Here is an 18988-nt window from a genome sequence, read left to right as displayed (position 1 = left end):
GCAATTGCACTACTGGGTATTTACCCCAAAGATAGAAAAGTAGGGATCCGAAGGGGTACGTGCACCCCGATGTTTATAGCAGCAATGTCCACAATAGCCAAACTGTGGAAAGAGCCAAGATGTCCATCGACAGATGACTGGATAAAGAAGAAGTGGTATATATATACAATGGAATATTATGCAGCCATCAAAAGGAATGAGATCTTGCCATTTGCAACGACATGGATAGAACTGGAGGGTATTATGTTGAGTGAAATAAGTCAAAAAGAGAAAGACATGTATCATATGATCTCACTGATATGAGGAATTCTTAATCGCAGGAAACAAACTGAGTGTTGCTGGAGTGGGGGGTGGGGTGGGAGGGATGGGGTGACTGGGTGATAGACACTGGGGAGGGTATGTGCTCTGGTAAGCGCTGTGAATTGTGCAAGACTGTTGAATCTCAGATCTGTACCTCTGAAACAAATAATGCAATATATGTTAAGAAAAAAAAAAGAAGAAGAAGAAGAAGAAGAAGGTAGAGGGAGGGGAAGAATGAAGCGGGGGAAATCGGAGGGGTAGACGAACTATGAGAGACGATGGACTCTGAAAAACAAACAGGGTTCTAGAGGGGAGGGGGGTGGGAGGATGGGTTAGCCTGGTGATGGGTATTGAGGAGGGCACATTCTGCATGGAGCACTGGGTGTTGTGCACAAACAATGAATCATGGAACACTTCATCTAAAACTAATGATGTAATGTATGGGGATTAACATAAGAATAAAAAAATAATTAAAAAATAAATAAATAAATAAAATAAAAAATCTTTAAAAAAAAAGAAACAACAGGTGTAGGTGACAATGTGAAGAAACGGGAGCCCTCTTACACTGTTGGTGAGAATGCAAACTGGTGCAGCCACTCTGGAAAACAGTATGAAGTTTCCTCAAAAAGTTAAAAATAGAACCACTCTATGATCCAGGAATTGCACTACTAGGTATTTACCCAAAAGATACAAAAACTGATTTGAAGGGATACATGCACCTCAATGTTTATAGCAGCATTATCAACAATAACTAAATTTTGGAGAGAGCCCAAATGTCCATCAGGTGATGAATGGATAAAGAAGATGTGGTGTGTGTATATATATACATGATGGAATATTACTCAACCATAAAAAAGAATGAAATCTTGCCATTTGCAATGATATGAATGGAGCTAGAGAGTATTATGCTAAGTGAAAAAAGTCAGTCAGAGAAAGACAAATGCCATATGACTTCACTCATATGTGGAATTTAAAAAACAAAACAAATGAACATGGAGGGGATAAAAAGAGAGGAAAACCAAGAAACAGACTCTTAACTATAAGAACAAACTGATGGTTACCAGAGGAGAGGGGGCTGAAGGATGGGTTAAATAGGTAATGGGTATTAAGCAGAGCATTTGTTGTGATGAGCACCAGGTGCTGTATGTAAGTATTGAATCACTAAATTCTACACCTGAAACTAATGTTACGCTGAATGTTAACTGAAATTTAAATAAAAACTTAACAAAAATAAAACAGTAAAAAAAGAAAAAGAAATGCAAGTAGTTTATTGAGGACAATGCCTGCAAAAGATAAAGGGAGAAGGAGAAGCAGTAGGCAAACTGTACAGATCTAATACCTGTGGAAGGAGAAGGATAGACACAGGATTGGGTAGAAAGAGCCTCAGACTGTGGTTCAACTCTGAGAAAGTCTCCACCAGCCCTGAGGGAGCTTCATTGCAGAGATTGTTCACAGAGAATCCTGGGATGGGCAGAAATAGCATCTAGTGTCATCCCTGACATACAATGACTTTCTTTACAGCTTCCAAACTGACTCAGAGAAAATCCAGGCTAGAAGGTGCCTCAGGGATCATTTTGGTAACATTTTTCAGAAGAGCTTTCTGCAGTGATGAAAATATTTCATATCTGCCCTGTCCAAAATGGTATAGCTACTCACCATAGGTAGCTGTTGAATACTTGAAATGTGACTAGTGTAACTGAAGAACTAAATTTTTTTGTTTAATTAGTTTAAATTTAAGTCATTGTATGTAACTACCATATTAGCACAGATACTGAGTCCAGTTTTTTTAAGCGAAGAAATGGAGGCAAAATGGAACATGCCCACAACATATGAGAAGTTTAAGGGTAGACCCAGGACTTGAATCCAGTCTTTTTAAGTACAGCCTTCTCTCCATCAACCACTCTTGAGTCAAGATATAGAACATAGTACTTCTATTTAGAAACCTGGGCCTTCATTTACAAGTTGTTTCATGTATTTAAAGGGTTACAGACTTGGATCTTTCCTCAAGTACTTAGCAGGTAGTTTCATGCCAAAAGAGGTCCCTTTATTTTTTTTAAAAAAAGATTTTATTTATTTTTTAGAGAGCGAGCGAGAGAGAAACAGCATGAGAGGGGAGAGGGTCAGAGGGAGAAGCAGGCTCCCCGCCGAGCCGGGAGCCCAATGTGGGACTTGATCCCAGGACCCTGGGATCATGACCTGAGCCGAAGGCAGACACCTAGCCATCTGAGCCACCCAGGCGCCCGAGGTCCCTTTATTTATGATCAACTCCTTGTCCTTCATCCTTGCTCTTATCTATGTAGTTGTCTCCTCTGACCTTTGCTGCTTAAGAAGTTTTGTGTTCTCCTTCGCTTCCAAACTCAGGTGCTCCTCTGATAGTTTAACCCCCTTTCACCTGCCCCCAGCATCATACCCAATTGTGCTGCTTTTGGGAGTTGAAAATCCCTCTGCCTGGCCATGACTGCAGCCTTCGTGTTAATCCAGCTAAAGCTCCTGTGCAGCCCTGGGTCTCAGATCCCCTCGTGGGCCTTTTCCCCCTCCCTGATCTAATGCCACTCCATCACCTGCAGCCCAGATGTGGAGACCACAAATCCCCAGGAATGCATTCCTAGCAGAGGACATGTGATCGCTCCAAGGCTTCCCATTCATTCCAAGACCTGGAATCTGGCTGCCTCAGAGAGTACATGCTTCCTTTGGGCCCAGAAGGGGAGAGCACTTTTCCTACATCATCTGAAACGCAGAGGTCTTCACTGTGGCCAGACATGGTAAAACAAATAATAATTAAAAAGGACTTTTAGAGCTCCCCCCCCAATCTTTCCCATCCTCTGATCCCGAAACCCCTTCTTTTTGAATAAAATCATGGTCACTTGTAAAACCCCTGTAGACCTTGTTTCTTATGTGCTATCTTTCCTCCTTTACCTTGGATTGTTTCGGCTACAGACACTTAATTACATCCAGACCTCTCAGTTCTTTCTTTTCTGCAACAGTATCTTCTATCATTTTAACACTTCTCTTTATCTAAAAATGAGTTGCAGAACTGGTAAGTAAGGCAATCAGGCAATAGAAAATGAAAAGGATGAGCTGGTCAGAGAAGTTTAGAATTTCGATTCAAAATGGAAAGTATGTCCTGAGATCCCCTTTAACATAAAGTTTGACATGTCCTGTGAGGAGTGCAAATGCTTTGCTGGGCTGATTCTCTGTGCATTTACTATCCACACTAACCCGGGTAATGTGACAAATGACCAGAATTGATAATATGAAACTTCCATTTATTTATGCCTATGGTGCACCATTGACTGTGCTAGGAGCAGCTCATTTTGAAAAGCTCCACAATACATGAAAATTCATCAAAGGCAGCTTTTATTTGGTGTGTAATTCTGTGTCTTTTGGGTGTGACACTACAGAACCACTTCCATGGGATAGAGAACATTATACATGCAGTGACAATATAATTGAATCATTCAAACCTGGGCCATTTTGTAAGAGAAAGAGAAAATTATTAATAATTATACTGGGATAAGGAAGTAAACAAGGATGTTTACTGGCAAACCAGTGTGTGGTAATTCTAATCTTCATTAAAGCCCTTGTTCATCTTATCCTGCAGTGGTGAAGGAGCTGTGGACTAACAATGCCAGTCACCACCTAACTGCTGAGTGCTGAATGCTGGCCATGGACAGCATCCTAAGGAGTTGCTGCTAAGTCAACTGGATAGAAGGAGATGAAAGCTTAAGTCAAGCCAAGGACCTGGAGAAAACCTGGGGTATGAATGCTAGGTCTAGAGGGGCCACAGAACTCATTCTGATGCAACATGAGTCGGGGACAGAGGAAATCATTTAGAAAAGTCTAGTTACATAGAAGGACATGCAAGCATGCATCCTATATCATAGCTCACCCACTGGCCTGTGAGGATAGTGTGGGCACAGATATGGGTGACTTAAAGAGCCACCAGAAATCTTCTGGCTGCCTGGATGCCACTGCTAATGTTTCCCACAGGATTTAGCTCCAGAATGAGGCAGCCTGCATTATAAATAGAACAGGCATCTAGGAAAAAAAAAGGCCCTTAACCTTTACTGGTACTCAGAGGGTCCCAGAGGTTAGACATCATTTATCCGGGAATGTAGAAGGCAAATAGCCATAGCAAATGTGAGGCCATTTTTTATTTTTCTAGTTTTGCTGAATAAGTCTCTTGAGATTCTGTTGGTGTTAATATATATGGCCTTAATTTGAGGGCAGGTGACTGGGAGCATTCTAAATTATATAAGTGAATAAATAATGCCAATACATCTTCAACGCACTGGATTTTTGTCTCAGGCTGCCCGCACATATGAAAAATAATAGAATTCTTTCTTAAGAATTCTTTTTTTAAAACATTTAAATATTGACTTCAGACAGTTACTTAGAAGAAAAGAGAATATGTGACCCTCAGATGCCAGGCTTAGTTCCCATGGACATTCTTTCTGTGGTCCAGTGTCTACTACTAGATATTCAAGAAGGAACACCATTATAGAAAATAGAGCCATATCTTTACATGACACTTAAGCTATAAAGAGTGAGTAAACAGGACCAGAAACAAAGCTGACACCACAGAAATAGATACTATCAGAGTGGGAATTAAAGTTTAGTTCTCCTAAGGGGAGCCCTCCTACACTGTTGGTGGGAATGCAAGCTGGTGTAGCCACTCTGGAAAACAGTATGGAGGTTCCTCAAAAAGTTGAAAATAGAGCTACCATACGATCCAGCAATTGCACTAGTGCGTATTTACCCCAAAGATACAAATGTAGGGATCCGAAGGGGTACGTGTACCCTGATGTTTATAGCAGCAATGTCCACAATAGCCAAACTGTGGAAAGAGCCAAGATGTCCATCGACAGATGAATGGATAAAGAAGATGTGGTATATATATACAATGGAATATTATGCAGCCATCAAAAGGAATGAGATCTTGCCATTTGCAACGACATGGATGGAACTGGAGGTTGTTATGCTGAGCGAAATAAGTCAATCAGAGAAACACATGTATCATATGACCTCACTGATATGAGGAATTCTTAATCTCAGGAAACACAGTGAGGGTTGCTGGAGTGGTGGAGGGTGGGACGGATGGGGTGGCTGGATGATAGACATCGGGGAGGGTATTTGCTATGGTGAGCACTGTGAATTGTGCAAGACTGTTGAATCACAGATCTGTACCTCTGAAACAAATAATACAATATATGTTTAAAAAAAAAGAAGAAGATAGCAGGAGGGGAAGAATGAAGGGGGGAAATTGGAGGGGGAGAAGTACCATGAGAGACAATGGACTCTGAAAAACAAACTGAGGGTTCTAGAGGGGAGGGGAGTGGGAGGATGGGTTAGCCTGGTGATGGGTATTAAAGAGGGCACGTTCTGCATGGAGCACTGGGTGTTATGCACAAACAATGAATCATGGAACACTACATCAAAAACTAATGATGTAATGTATGGTGATTAACATAACAATAAAAATTTTTTTAAAAGTTTAGTCCTCCTGACTTACACATAATTCAGTATAGATTTATTGGCAATTTGGTGCAGATATAGTCAAGCATAAGGCTTAAATGTTGATTAGACCCAAATTTCTATCTTGTTCCTACTTCTTTTAACTCTGGAACTTCAAATAAGGCCCTCTTTAATTAAGTATTCTAATACCTGTTTCATAACATACTTATCAAGGGAAAAAATCAGATTTTACTGATAAATTGCCAAGTATCTTGCCTAGGATTCAGTAGGTTCCCAGTATAACTAGTTTCCTTCCCCATTTTTTCAAACATTTCCCAACACATTGATTGTTAGGGCCAATTCAAATAATGTGAATCTCTTCCATTTATGGTCCATTCATAGGGAAATATACAATAACAATTCTCAAACTATTTTGGAGTAAGAATCATTTGATCAAGAGAAAAAGACAAGTCACAAACTGGGAAGAATACTCACAAAAGACATATCTGATAAAGGACTGATCCAAGATATAGAAAGAACTCTTAAAACTCGGGGCGCCTGGGTGGCTCAGTCGTTAAGCATCTGCCTTCGGCTCAGGTCATGATCCCAGGATCCTGGGATCGAGCCCCGCATCGGGCTCCCTGCTCCGTGGGAAGCCTGCTTCTCCCTCTCCCACTCCCCCTGCTTGTGTTCCCTCTCTCGCTGTGTCTCTCTCTGTCAAATAAATAAATAAAATCTTTTTAAAAAAATAAATAAAAATAAATTAAAAAAAGAACTCTTAAAACTCAACAATAACAAAACAAACAACCTAATTAAAAAATGGATCAAAGACCTCAACAGACACCTCACCAAAGAAGATACACAGATGGTAAATTAAGCATATGAAAAGATGTTCCACATATTTCATCAAAAAAAATGCAAATTAAAACAAAAAGTATTACTACACACCAATTAGAATAGCCAAAAGCCAGAATACTGACAACAACAAATGCTGATGAGGATGTAGAGCAATAGGAACACTCATTTATTGCTGGTGAAAATGCAAAATGATATAGCCACTTTGGAAGATAGTTTGGAGGTTTCTTACAAAACTAAATATACTCTTATCATAAATATAGCAATCATGTTCTTTGGTATGTATCCAAAAGAGTTGAAACTTATATCCACACAAAAACCTGAACAGCTTTATTCATAATTTTCAAAACTTGGATTAGGCAAGATGACCTTCAGTAGGTGAAAGAAAAAATCAATTGTGGCACATCCAGACTAATGGAATACTATTCATTACTAAAAAGAAATGAGCTATCAAGCTATGAAAAGACATAGCAGAAACTTAATTGTATATCACTACGTGAAACAAGCCAATCTAAAAAGACCACATATTGTATGATTCCACTATATAACATTCTAGAAAAAGCAAAACAATGGAGAAAATAAAAAGATGAGTGATTACCAGGGGTTGGGAGAGTGGGGAGGGATGAAAAGATATAGCAGAGAGGACTTTTAGGGCAGTGAAAATACTCTGGATGATACCCTAATAGTGGATACATGTCATTATATATTTGTCCAAACCCTCAGAATGTACAACAACAAGAGTGAACTCTAAGGTTAATTATGAAGTTTGGGTGATAATGATGTATCAATATAGATTCATTCATTGTAATAAATGTACCACTCTGGTGGGGGATGTTGATAATGGGAGAAGCTGTACGTGTATGTGGGGAGGAGGTATATGGGAAATCTCTCACCTTCATCTCAATTTTGCTGTAAACCTAAAACTGCTCTAAAAATAATAAGTTTTAATGAAAAAAAAAATCACCTGAGGCATTCATTAGAAATGAAGATTCAGCAAATTTGAGTGAATCCCAAGAATCTAAATTTTAATGTGTATTCTTTCCTTACTTTTACTCTCACCCTACCATTCCAAGACTCAGTGGCAACTGGGCTACAGGCCACACTTGGATAAACTCTGATAGAGAGAAATCATTCTGGTGCACTATCCCAATAGTTCCTAAACTTTTCTGTGCTTCAAATTAAAGTATGAAGAAAATTTAGGAGCACCTGGGTGGCTCAGTTAGTTGTGCATCTAACTCTTGATCTCAATTCAGGTCTTGATCTTGGGGTTATTGAGTTCAAGACCCACACTGAACTCGTGCCCAGCATGGAGACTACTTAAAAAATAAAATAAAATAAAACAAAACATACGAATAAAATTCAAACTACAAATTTAGGAGTCACTCATTCCAAGGAATACTAATTTAGTTAATTGGGTCTGACATCTTCATTTTAATAAGTTCACTGGTGATTCTAATGCTTAACCAGGTTTGGGAACTATTGTTCTATCTATGCTGCAAGATTGTGGTACCACCCACTCTGATTTCAGTAGCTAATTTGCATTAAATCATTCAAAGCCATCCCACACTGGACTTATATTCTTACAAGAGTGGAAGGATTTTGCTATCTAATATCCCAATTAGAGGCTTTCATGCATAAGACATTATTCACAAGTGTTCATAATGACTTTGCCTTCCACAGCTAGTTGGGATTTGAGGCTGATCCTTATTTTTGGTTTATCTGTTTGTTTTTAAATAAACACAATGCATAGGTGATAGCAAAGTTTTTAAATGCAAATATGTTAATTTCATTATGAAGGAAAAATGAAAAGAAAGAGGCACAATGTGGCTTACAGATTGCAATTTAGTTTTTAGCGATGGTAAAGAATAGCGGAACGGACAATCTTTAAATAAGAATAATGGCTATTGTGTTCATTTCATGCCTAGACCATTAAACGTAGCCTACCTTCCCAGGTACCAAGCTGAAGTATATCCATGAAGGCCAACAAAGACTCTAATGTCTACTCCACAAAAATATCTGGAATAATCCCTTACATGTTCTCAACCTGCTGGTCTTCATTGGTCTCTACAGTTCTCCCAATCTTGGAATCATATTCCAGTTTCCAAGTACACAGGGACTTCTTTTACTTATTACACCCACTACCTGCTCAAATCTACCCTACATGTGCTCAGCTGCCAAGATTTTCAGCTTTGACTGAGAAACTTCCTTCAATAGCAGTAGGCCTACCAACCAGGCCAACTCTAGTCCCTCAGCCTAAGAGAGAGGCATTTAGAAAATGTAATGGCATTCCAATAAAATGCATAGATCATAAACATTTCCACTGCACAGATAACCAGCAGTGTATTTGAAAAATACATTGAAACTCATCATCACTGCACATCCTAGATTATATCCCTAAATTCCCATTGTTGAAAACACTCAAATATATCTTTCTATATTTGTATATTAAACTATTCAGGAATGTTCTTATTTGTGTTGAATAAGAATCCCAAAATAATGACTTTAACTCTGTTTTGCAGGAATGCCTGGAGAAATAGAAGGGGAAATCAATTTGTTAACAATCACCAAACCTGTGAAATTTCTGTCTCTCTAACACACTCCTGGTCAATCCATTGGGTTCTCCATTGCCAAGGACAGCCTGATTTTACTTAGACTGATGGCCTTTATAGTATATGTTTCATGGTTTCCTATGAATATTTACTTATCCTTAATGATTTCCATCTACATTAAGTTATATTGCCAAAGGGTCCTGACACTGACCAATCATTTGTTTGACTTAAGTTTTTTTTATTAGAAATTTTTAGGAATCCCTAAGATAAATAATTGTAAATAATTATTAAACATTTACTATGTGCCTGATATAATAGATATGATATTAAACCAATGTATTTCTCATTCCCCTATAAATCACTTTGCCCTGGAAATCACGTTCTCTGACAACTTTCTACATTTAAGGCCAAGCAAGAAAGATCAACCCAGGAAAGAACAAACAATGTACAGAAACATGGATCTTTTGTCAACTCAAACCTGACTCTCTTGAATCCTTAGTAAGTCCATAGTCTTAAAAGCCAGGATTTATGAGAAGAAAAAAATATCTAAATTATAACAGTGCCCTTTACACATAACAAAATTCAGGCTGGCCTAGACCATAGAAAATACTATTTGTTCATTTTTAAGATAACACCCTGATTGATTGTTCTTTTTATGACAGACACTGTCTTGCGTGTGTTAACTCCTTTCAACCTTATAATAGTCTCCATTTCTTTTGTTCACCAATGTGCTGCAAACTTCTAGAACATAGCCTGGTATATATATATATATATATATATATATATATATATATATATATATAGGCACTTAATAAATATGTGTTAATGATTGCACTACTGGGTATTTACCCCAAAGATACAAAAGTAGGGATCCGAAAGGGTATGTGCATCCCGATGTTTATAGCAGCAATGTCCACAATAGCCAAACTGTGGAAAGAGCCAAGATGTCCATCGACAGATGAATGGATAAAGAAGATGTGGTATATATATACAATGGAATATTATGCAGCCATCAAAAGGAATGAGATCTTGCCATTTGCAATGACATGGATGGAACTGGAGGGTAGTATGCTGAGTGAAATAAGTCAAACAGAGAAAGACATGTATCATATGACCTCGCTGATATGAGGAATTCTTAATCTCAGGAAACACACTGAGGGTTGCTAGAGTGGGGGGTGGGGTGGGAGGGATGGGGTGACTGGGTGATAGACACTGGGGAGGGTATGTGCTCTGGTAAGTGCTGTGAATTGTGCAAGACTGTTGAATCTCAGATCTGTACCTCTGAAACAAATAATGCAATATATGTTAAGGAAAAAAAAAAAAGAAGAAGGTAGCAGGAGGGGAAGAATGAAGGGGGGGAAATCGGAGGGGTAGACGAACCATGAGAGACGATGGACTCTGAAAAACAAACTGAGGGTTCTAGAGGGGAGGGCGGTGGGAGGATGGGTTAGCCTGGTGATGGGTATTGAGGAGGGCACGTTCTGCATGGAGCACTGGGTGTTATGCACAAACAATGAATCATGGAACACTACATCTAAAACTAATGATGTAATGTATGGGGATTAACACAACAATAAAAAATTTTTTAAAAAATGAATGAATGACTTTATGAGATATATACTATTATCTATATTTTACAGATAAGGAAATAGAGACAGAGGGTAGTTAAGTATCTTCCAAGAGTTTATACTCAGTAGTGAGAACCAGAATTCAGAATAAGGAAACATTCCCATAAACATCAAATGAGTTACTCAAAGTCATTAGGGGCAAAACAACTTGAGGCTCTCTGATTTCAATCCTGTGCATACTCCATAGGACTGGCAGGCAAATACAAGTCAATTACATCAGGTGCTATGTACATAATTTGTATATAATTTACACGAATATACATATACACATAACATACAGTGCCTGACATATAATTAGCATCCATGAAATAGCAACAGCCTTTCTTTCAGAACTGTCCTAAAAATGAGCAAAATCATAGGTGTAAAAGTGCTTTGAAAGATATGAAACATACTTATGCAAGGTGCTATAAAAATAATGATGAGCATTTATCACAATACTGCCTGAGGCCAGCTCCATAGGTCTAGATCTGCCTCCTTCACTCCCGATACCAATTGCCAACTGTTTCCCACCCTGAGTTTTGAATGATAGCCAGGTTCTTCTCACATCTGCCACATGAATCCTACCAATGCCTGCCCAAACTCCATCCCTCCTACCACATCATCCATCGGTTGGAAAGGAAAGAAGCTTCCATTTATTATGAATTTTATGTTTCGGATACTATACTACTTACTCTTTGATTTAATTACCAAATATGTACTGAGCACCTGCCATGTGCCAAACACTGAGATAAATTAAAACCGAATTCTAAAAATAATAGTCAAAGAATCCAAAAGAAACTAAGAAAAAAGGAACAGAGGAAAAGACAAACAAACTATCAGAGGGAACAAACAGAAAACAACTAACAAAGCTTAATGTAATTTAATTATTGAGTTATCTTGAGGTCATTGGACGTTGTGCTATAATATTATAGCATGCATACAAGTTCATATTTCTCACTAGAAGTTAAATAATAATTTATTTTTGTACATTCCTCTCAGATTGTTTATTAGCATTCAAATCTTGGACAGTCAAAAAGTTGAAATATTTGCTTAAGTGGTATGCAACTAAGACATTGATAGTCATCACTCTAAAGATGTTCAAAAAGCTATTTATATATCAGCCCCAGTACAATTTTCAGAGTCCTACACTATTTCTTCAAATTTTTTTTTCCATTTTGCTTATCTCTGTTACCTATACTCCATCCTTTGCCCATGATGTTCCCCCATCCTGGAATATCCTCAACTCTTCACGCCTTCATGTTCTTAGTCGTTAATATAGTCTAATCATTGCTCTCTTATTTTCTCCACTTCATCCTACGCAGAGCAACCAGACCATAATGTTAAAAATGTCACATATTCAAAAATGTTTATTGAGTTAAGAATAAAATCAGACAAAATCAGAGAGGGAGACAAACCGTAAGAAACTCTTAACTCTAGGAAACAGAGTTGCTGGAGGGGAGGTCGGTGGGGAGATGGGGTAACTGAGTGATGGGCATAAAGGAGGGCACTTGAAGCAATGAGCACTGGGTGTTACATGCAACTGATGAATCACTAAACTCTACCTCTGCAACTAATAATACACTATATGTTAATTAATTAAATTTAAATTTACAATTTTTTTTAAAAGGACTATGCGCAATGCATTCATGCTTAGGTGATAAACAAAACAGATTTTGTCTTTTTTCATAAAAGCAAGAGGAAATCATTAAAGGTGTTTGATCAGGGAAGTAACATGGTAAGACTTACATTTATAAAAGCACTCTCCGTAAAGACAAGGTGGAGAAGTTCCATGGGGAATGCAGGGAAAAGAGGACAGGAGTGTTCATCTGATTCAGGAGGAAGGGAAAGATTGTTTGGGCAGGTCTAACAAGACTGACATTGGAGATGTTTTTCTGAAATTAAAGGATCTGAAAATATTTTAGAATAAAACTGACAGGACTTGGTGATGAATTGGTTGTCAGGACTGAAGGAGAGGCAGATTTCATGAGTGATTCCTAGTTTTCTTTTTGTGGACAGCCAGGTGGAAAGGGTGCCCTGTGCTGAGCTCGGGGATGCTGGCAGAAGGGAAAATAATGAGTTCATTTTGGGAATATCGAAGTTTGAATGATGCTAAATTCTCCAACGAGAGATGTCAAGTGGATAGTATATGTTTTATTCAATGCAGTATCTAAGTATCTAGGATGCCATACAGTGTATGTTTCAAAATAAAAACTCAATACATATTTGTTAACTGACTAACTTGCAATCAGAGGAGAGGAACAATCATTTATTGAGCATTGACTCTGCCAGGTGTTCTGACTGACTTTTCATCTGCAACATATCATTTAATCCCACACTAAGGGTTCAGCTTTAATATTGTGACTCCGCTGTTACAGATTAGAGAACATGCTCAGGAAGATTAAGTAACAAAACAAAGAAATTATAGAATCACGATTAAAACTCAGATCTACCTATTTATAAATCTCTTGCAAAATATTTCTTCTTCCCCCACCACCACTAATATATACCCCATAGTTTATGAAAAATAAAGAAGCTTCCTGAGATTAAGAATTCCTCATATCATAACATAATAAAATAAAATTTAAAAAATTAAAAAAAAATACAACAGCTTCTTCCTCTATGTTTTAGAAAAAATGTCTCCCTCTGTCTTCCCCCATCATTTCTTCTCCCACTCAGGCATGGATACGTCAGAACAAAATTCAGCAATTTCTCTTTCTCTTCTACTCAGAATTAAGGGGAGGGACTCTTTGCTGCTTGCTCTACCAGCATTTTACTGTGGAAAAATAAAAGCAGAAAAATGGGAAATGCTGCAAGATTAGGGATGCACTCATTTCATGTGCATTCTTCAGAAATGTCAAGGAAGCTGAAATCTAATTTAATCTATTACCTGATTGTACGAAATTACTTAACCACATCAAAGCATCAATGGCCTCACACTCTGGGAAGGGACATTGTAAAATGGTTTTCAAATATATAATGCAGTCTCTCAGGTGCTTGAGACAGGGACGCCCATCTCTGAAATTAAAGCTTCCCTTACACTTCTGAGATCAAAACAACAGAGCCATTATTTGAGAGGCTGGATGAAATACCAGAGCCATTTCTTATTAGCTTCAGTCATTAAAGAGAATTTAGTAGCCTAGCTATTTATGCATTTTTTTTCCTTCCTTTAAAAAAAAAAAAAAGGCAATCTTAATGGAATGAAGGGGCGGAAGATTTTGAAGATCAAGATTATGGGTAAATTTCCCATTAATTACATTGTTTTCTGCTTTCAAAAAAGAAAACACAACCAATTTTCCAATTCCCCTCTCCATCTCATGCTAAACATTTTAAGAATACAAAAAGAGATGTTAAGCACATTGGTTTTAAGAGTGAGGAAAATTACTACTACAACTCTTCCACTACTGTAAGTACTAGCGAAAAACATCCTCGTGTAAATCTATCCTCCAGAATATTGAATGCATTTTTCCACAGCAACAATATTGTGAACAAAAATTGGATTCCCAGTAGGACCCTCAAAAACCACGTCAAACCATGTTGGTGATGTACAGCAGTGCTATAAGCACTAAGGCAAGATCCTAGGAATCTCAGAAACACGTTTCATCTCCCTCTCTCCTGGGAATAACTATTTTGAAAGCCACATAATAGCAGGAATTCAGCCTCTGCATGAAGAAAATAGGATCTGAAAAGCCAATAGAGCTTAATATTTAACAGCATAGGTAGTAGGACCAGATTACCTAGGTTTGACTCCAAACACTGACTAGATCTGAACATTGGACGAGGTACTTCCTTTATTCTGTGCCTCTTTCCACATATATACAATGGGAATTCAAACAGTACAGGGATATCCCACTTCGTTGTGCTTCACTTCGTTATGCTTCACAGATAATGCATTTTTTTTAATGAATTGAAGGTTTTGTGGCCACCCTGCATCAAGCAAGTCTTTGGTGCCATTTTTCCAATAGTATTTGCTCACTTTGTGTCTCTGTGTCACATTTTGGTAATTCCCTCAATATTTCAATTTTTTTTCATTATAATTATATGTGTTATGGTGATCTGTGATCAGTGACTCGCTGAAAGCTCAGATGGTGGTTAGGATTTTTTAGCAATATTTTTGAATTACAGTATGCACTTTTTTCAGACATAATGCTATTACGCACTTATTAGACTACACTATAGTGTAACCATAAGTTTTATATAAACTGGGAAACAAAAAAATTCATTTGGCTTGCCTTATTGGTGTATTCACTTTATTGTGGTGGCCTGGAACCGAACCCACAATATCTCCAAGCTATGCCTGTATTCTCAGTGTTGCTGTGATTAAATAAGTTATTACTTCAAAACACAAAGAACAGTTCTAGGCATGTAGTAAGCGCTCAATAAATGTCAGCTATTATTGGCACTGTGCTACATATTTTATCTTATTTAATCTTTTCTGTGACATCTCAAGAAAATATATTTATGTTCCACTTAATAGATAAAGAAACTGAAGTAGAGCCAGATTTCTAATCCAGTTCTGATTCCTTGATTCCAGACTCTGGAATATATGACCATGACACGCCATCTGTGAAGATGTAGAGTTCTCAAGGACACACCTCTTCCCCCACATCCCAATCCCCTTCCCTGATCCCCCAGCCACTACATCCATAGTAAGGAGGCAAGATGGGTGAGTTGAAACTCCTCCCTCTCCAGGACCCACAGGAAGGGGAATCTGCCCCAGCTCCCTGCCTGGCATGGGCCAAGCTCCCATGGAGTTTTGACCTTTGTAAATTAGATATTCAGAGATCAGGGAATGCCTGTGTTTTTTATTTCCATTGTAGCCTTCTGGCAAATCCATGAGTGTCGTCTCTGAAAATGCCACAGGCCTGTGGAACGCTGGCCTCAGCCTTGGAAATCCTTGTGGATGTAACTACTTAGAGAAAGTGAAGGTGACTGACCATTTACGGTCAGAATCCTAACAAACTGAAGTATTGCAGAAACTATGAAGCCAAAACACGGGGAGGGCTGGGACCCACAAAGCAAGCTGGACATGGAAACATTTTCCAGAAACCAATTAGGAAAGAATCAAGAAGGTGTTCTCATGGGCTTGACAGGGGCTTGGTCCAGTTTTCCTTCCCGTTCAGAGATGGATGCTGAAGAAAATAGAGCAAAGACAGAGATGAGAAACAAATCCTTTTAAGGCCTGGGAAATGGGTCTGGTGGCAGTGGTTTTCTCAGGAAGGAGATGGGAAAGGAGGGATTTGCCTTCACATTTTCCTGATTTCTGTGGGTCTTCCACAGCTGCCCAAACACTTCTTGATTATCTTGAAAATGTATTTTTGATTATTAGGAGTTTCCTTTAAGGAATTATAGAATCCCAAAACCGGAAAAGGGACTGGCCTTTACAGAGCACTTAACATGTGTCAGGCATTGTGCATTCACCATATATCCTTCCAGCAACCCTGTAATTATTGTCCTCACATTACACATGAGACTCAGAAAGGGGTAAGTAGTGCCCAGGGTCACAGAGCCTGGATGTGGCACCCTGGCTTCCCAACAAGGACCGCTCTTGTCAAGGACCATTCACAGGTCACTGACTTCTTCACGGTCATCTTGTCCAGCCTTCATCACCCTGTGGAGTTCTCCAGACAGCATCCCCAGTGACTGGCTTTTCAGTCTCTCTTTGAATATCTGCTACAAAAAGAATCTCACTACTTCCTTTTTTTTTTTTTTTTTACTGTAGTAAAATACACGTAACATAAAATTTATCATCTTAACCATTTTAAAACATACAGTTCCGTGACATTTAGCACATTCACAAGGTTGTACAACCATTACAACAATCTAGTTGCCGAAAATTTTTATCTCCCCACAAGGAAACCCCATACCAATAAGCAGTCACTCCCCATTCCCCCTTCCCCAAAGCCATTAATCAACTTTCTATCTTTATGATCTACCTGTTCTGGACAACTCATATAAATGGAATCATACAATATGGGTTCTTTCTGTCTGGCTTCTTTTACTCAGTATGTTTTCAGGGTTCATCTGCGTACTAGCATATATCAATACTTCATTCCTTTTTATAGCTGAACCATATTCCAAAATACAGATTTTCCACATCTTATTTATCTGTCAGTTGATGGCCATTTGTGTTATTTCTATTTTGGTCGTATTGTGAATAGTGGTGCTGTGAATATTCTTACAGACATTTTTCGAACACCTATTTTCAATTACCTAAGATATACACACAGGAGTGGTTTTGCTGGTTCATATGGTAATTCTATTTAACTTATTAAGGAGCCATCAAACTTTTTTCCATAGTAGATGCACCATTTTACATTCCCACCAGCAATATATGAAGGTTCCAACTTCTCCACATCTTTGTCAACACCTGCTACTTTCTGTTGTTTTTAATTAGAGCCATCCTAATGGGTACAAAGTGGTAACTCATTATGCTTTTCATTACATTTCTCTAATAACTAATGACATTGAGTATCTTTCCATGAGCTTATTGTGACCATTTGTATATCTTCCTGGATAAATGTCTATTTGAGTCTTCCATTCACTTTTTAACTGAACTGTTTGTCATTTTGTTGTTGAGTTGTAAGAATTCTATACATATTATGGATATTAGACACTTATCAGGTGTATGATTTGCCAATATTTTTTCTCATGCTGTCTTTTCACTCTTTGGACAGTATCCTTTGATGAAATAACGTTTTTGTTTTTGATGAAGTCCAATTTCTTTATTTTTTTCTTATGTTGCTTATAATTGTGGAGTCATGTCTAAGAAACTATTGCCAAAGCCAAAGTCATGAAGATTAGCCAAATGTTTCCATTTCATTGTTTTATAGTTTTAACTCTTATATTTAGGTCTTTGAGCCATTTTGAGTTGATTTTGTATGTGACGTAAGGTAAGGGTCCAACTTCATTCTTTTGTACATAGGTATACAGTTGTTTGCACCATTTGTTGAAGAAACTATCTTTTCCCCATTAAATGGTCAGGCACCCTTGTCAAAAATCAATTGACCATATGTATATGGGTTTATATCTAGACTCCTCTGCATTCTATTCTGTTCTGTTCTATTCTATTCTATTTTATTCTATTCTATTTGTGATTATCCTTATGCCACTACCATAATGTTCTGATTACTATAACTCACAACTTTTTAAGGCAGCCTATTCAGCCTTCAGATACCCCCCTCCTTCATTAGAAAATTACTTCTTCTCTTGTGCTGAAATACACCTCATGTTGCCGCTTAACCTCTGGTCCCAGTTCTGCCCTCTGGAGTCATATCATTACAGCAACATTATCACTAATCTTATTAAGCTCTCATTATTTTCCAGGTTATTTTAGATGCTGTGCACCTATTATTTTATCACCTTGTGTCCTCAAACACTATAGCTACTATTATTATCCCCAGCTTATAGATGAGGAAACTATGGCATGAAGAGGTTAAGTGACTAACCTATTCACAGTTACATAGTAAGTGGCAGATGTAGGATGCAAACAGTTCAACACTCCTACTCATTTTCTAAACCTGCAGAGCAGCTGAACAACAATTCATCTAGTGCCTATGGATCAAGCACTGTGACAAAGGCTAGAAGTAAAAGGTAAATAGGCCACTGTTCCCACCTTCATGGAGTTCACAGATTAATAGAGAAGATACAGTCAATATAAAGAGTGTAATAATGCAAGAATACCAAAGATTGATGTTCTCTCTCAAAAGTAGTTGACTTTAGGGTGCCTGGGTGGCTCAGTCGGTTGAGCGACTGCCTTCGGCTCGGGTCATGATCCCAGGGTCCTGGGATCGAGTCCCACATCGGGCTCCCTGCTCTGCGGGGAGCCTGCTTCTGCCTCTCCCACTCCCCCTGCTTGTGTTCCCTCTCTCGCTGTGTATCTCTCTCTCAAAATAAATAAATAAAATCTTTAAAAAAAAAAAGTAGTTGACTTTACTAAGTTCACAAAATCCTGGACCCTTGCCTCTCACCACTTCACATCTTCCCTCCAATCCAATCTAATCCATGTCCATGGTATCACTGCTAATATAAATACCCTAATCCCTCAACAGAGACTCTGACTCTCTGGACCACTGGTGCTCTCCTGAGCTTCACATGACCCCACACTGACCTAGAATATTGAGATGAATTATTCTCTAAAATAGAACCTTGACCTCACACAAATGCACTCATATTACCATTCCCAAAATGATATCCCCACCCATTTCCCACAGTGCCTGAAATCTT

At 38.3% G+C, this 18988-nt stretch overlaps 1 long non-coding RNA gene across 1 annotated transcript in view; it reads right to left on the bottom strand.

The window, feature by feature from the left end:
• Window positions 1-12028, bottom strand: part of LOC118019348 — a 75836-nt gene extending 63808 nt beyond the window's left edge. Inside the window, exon 1 of the long non-coding RNA XR_004681663.1 lies at window positions 11958-12028. This is a non-coding gene — a long non-coding RNA (uncharacterized LOC118019348). The remainder of the gene's footprint in view (window positions 1-11957) is intronic.
• Between the last annotated feature and the right edge of the window lie 6960 nt (window positions 12029-18988).

This window comes from Mirounga leonina, unplaced genomic scaffold, assembly GCF_011800145.1.
Source record: "Mirounga leonina isolate KUSES-001 unplaced genomic scaffold, KU_Mleo_1.0 Mir_173, whole genome shotgun sequence".
Lineage (NCBI taxonomy): Eukaryota > Metazoa > Chordata > Mammalia > Carnivora > Phocidae > Mirounga > Mirounga leonina.
Note: the sequence above shows the minus strand (reverse complement) of the source record. Positions and strands in the feature narration are given on the sequence as shown.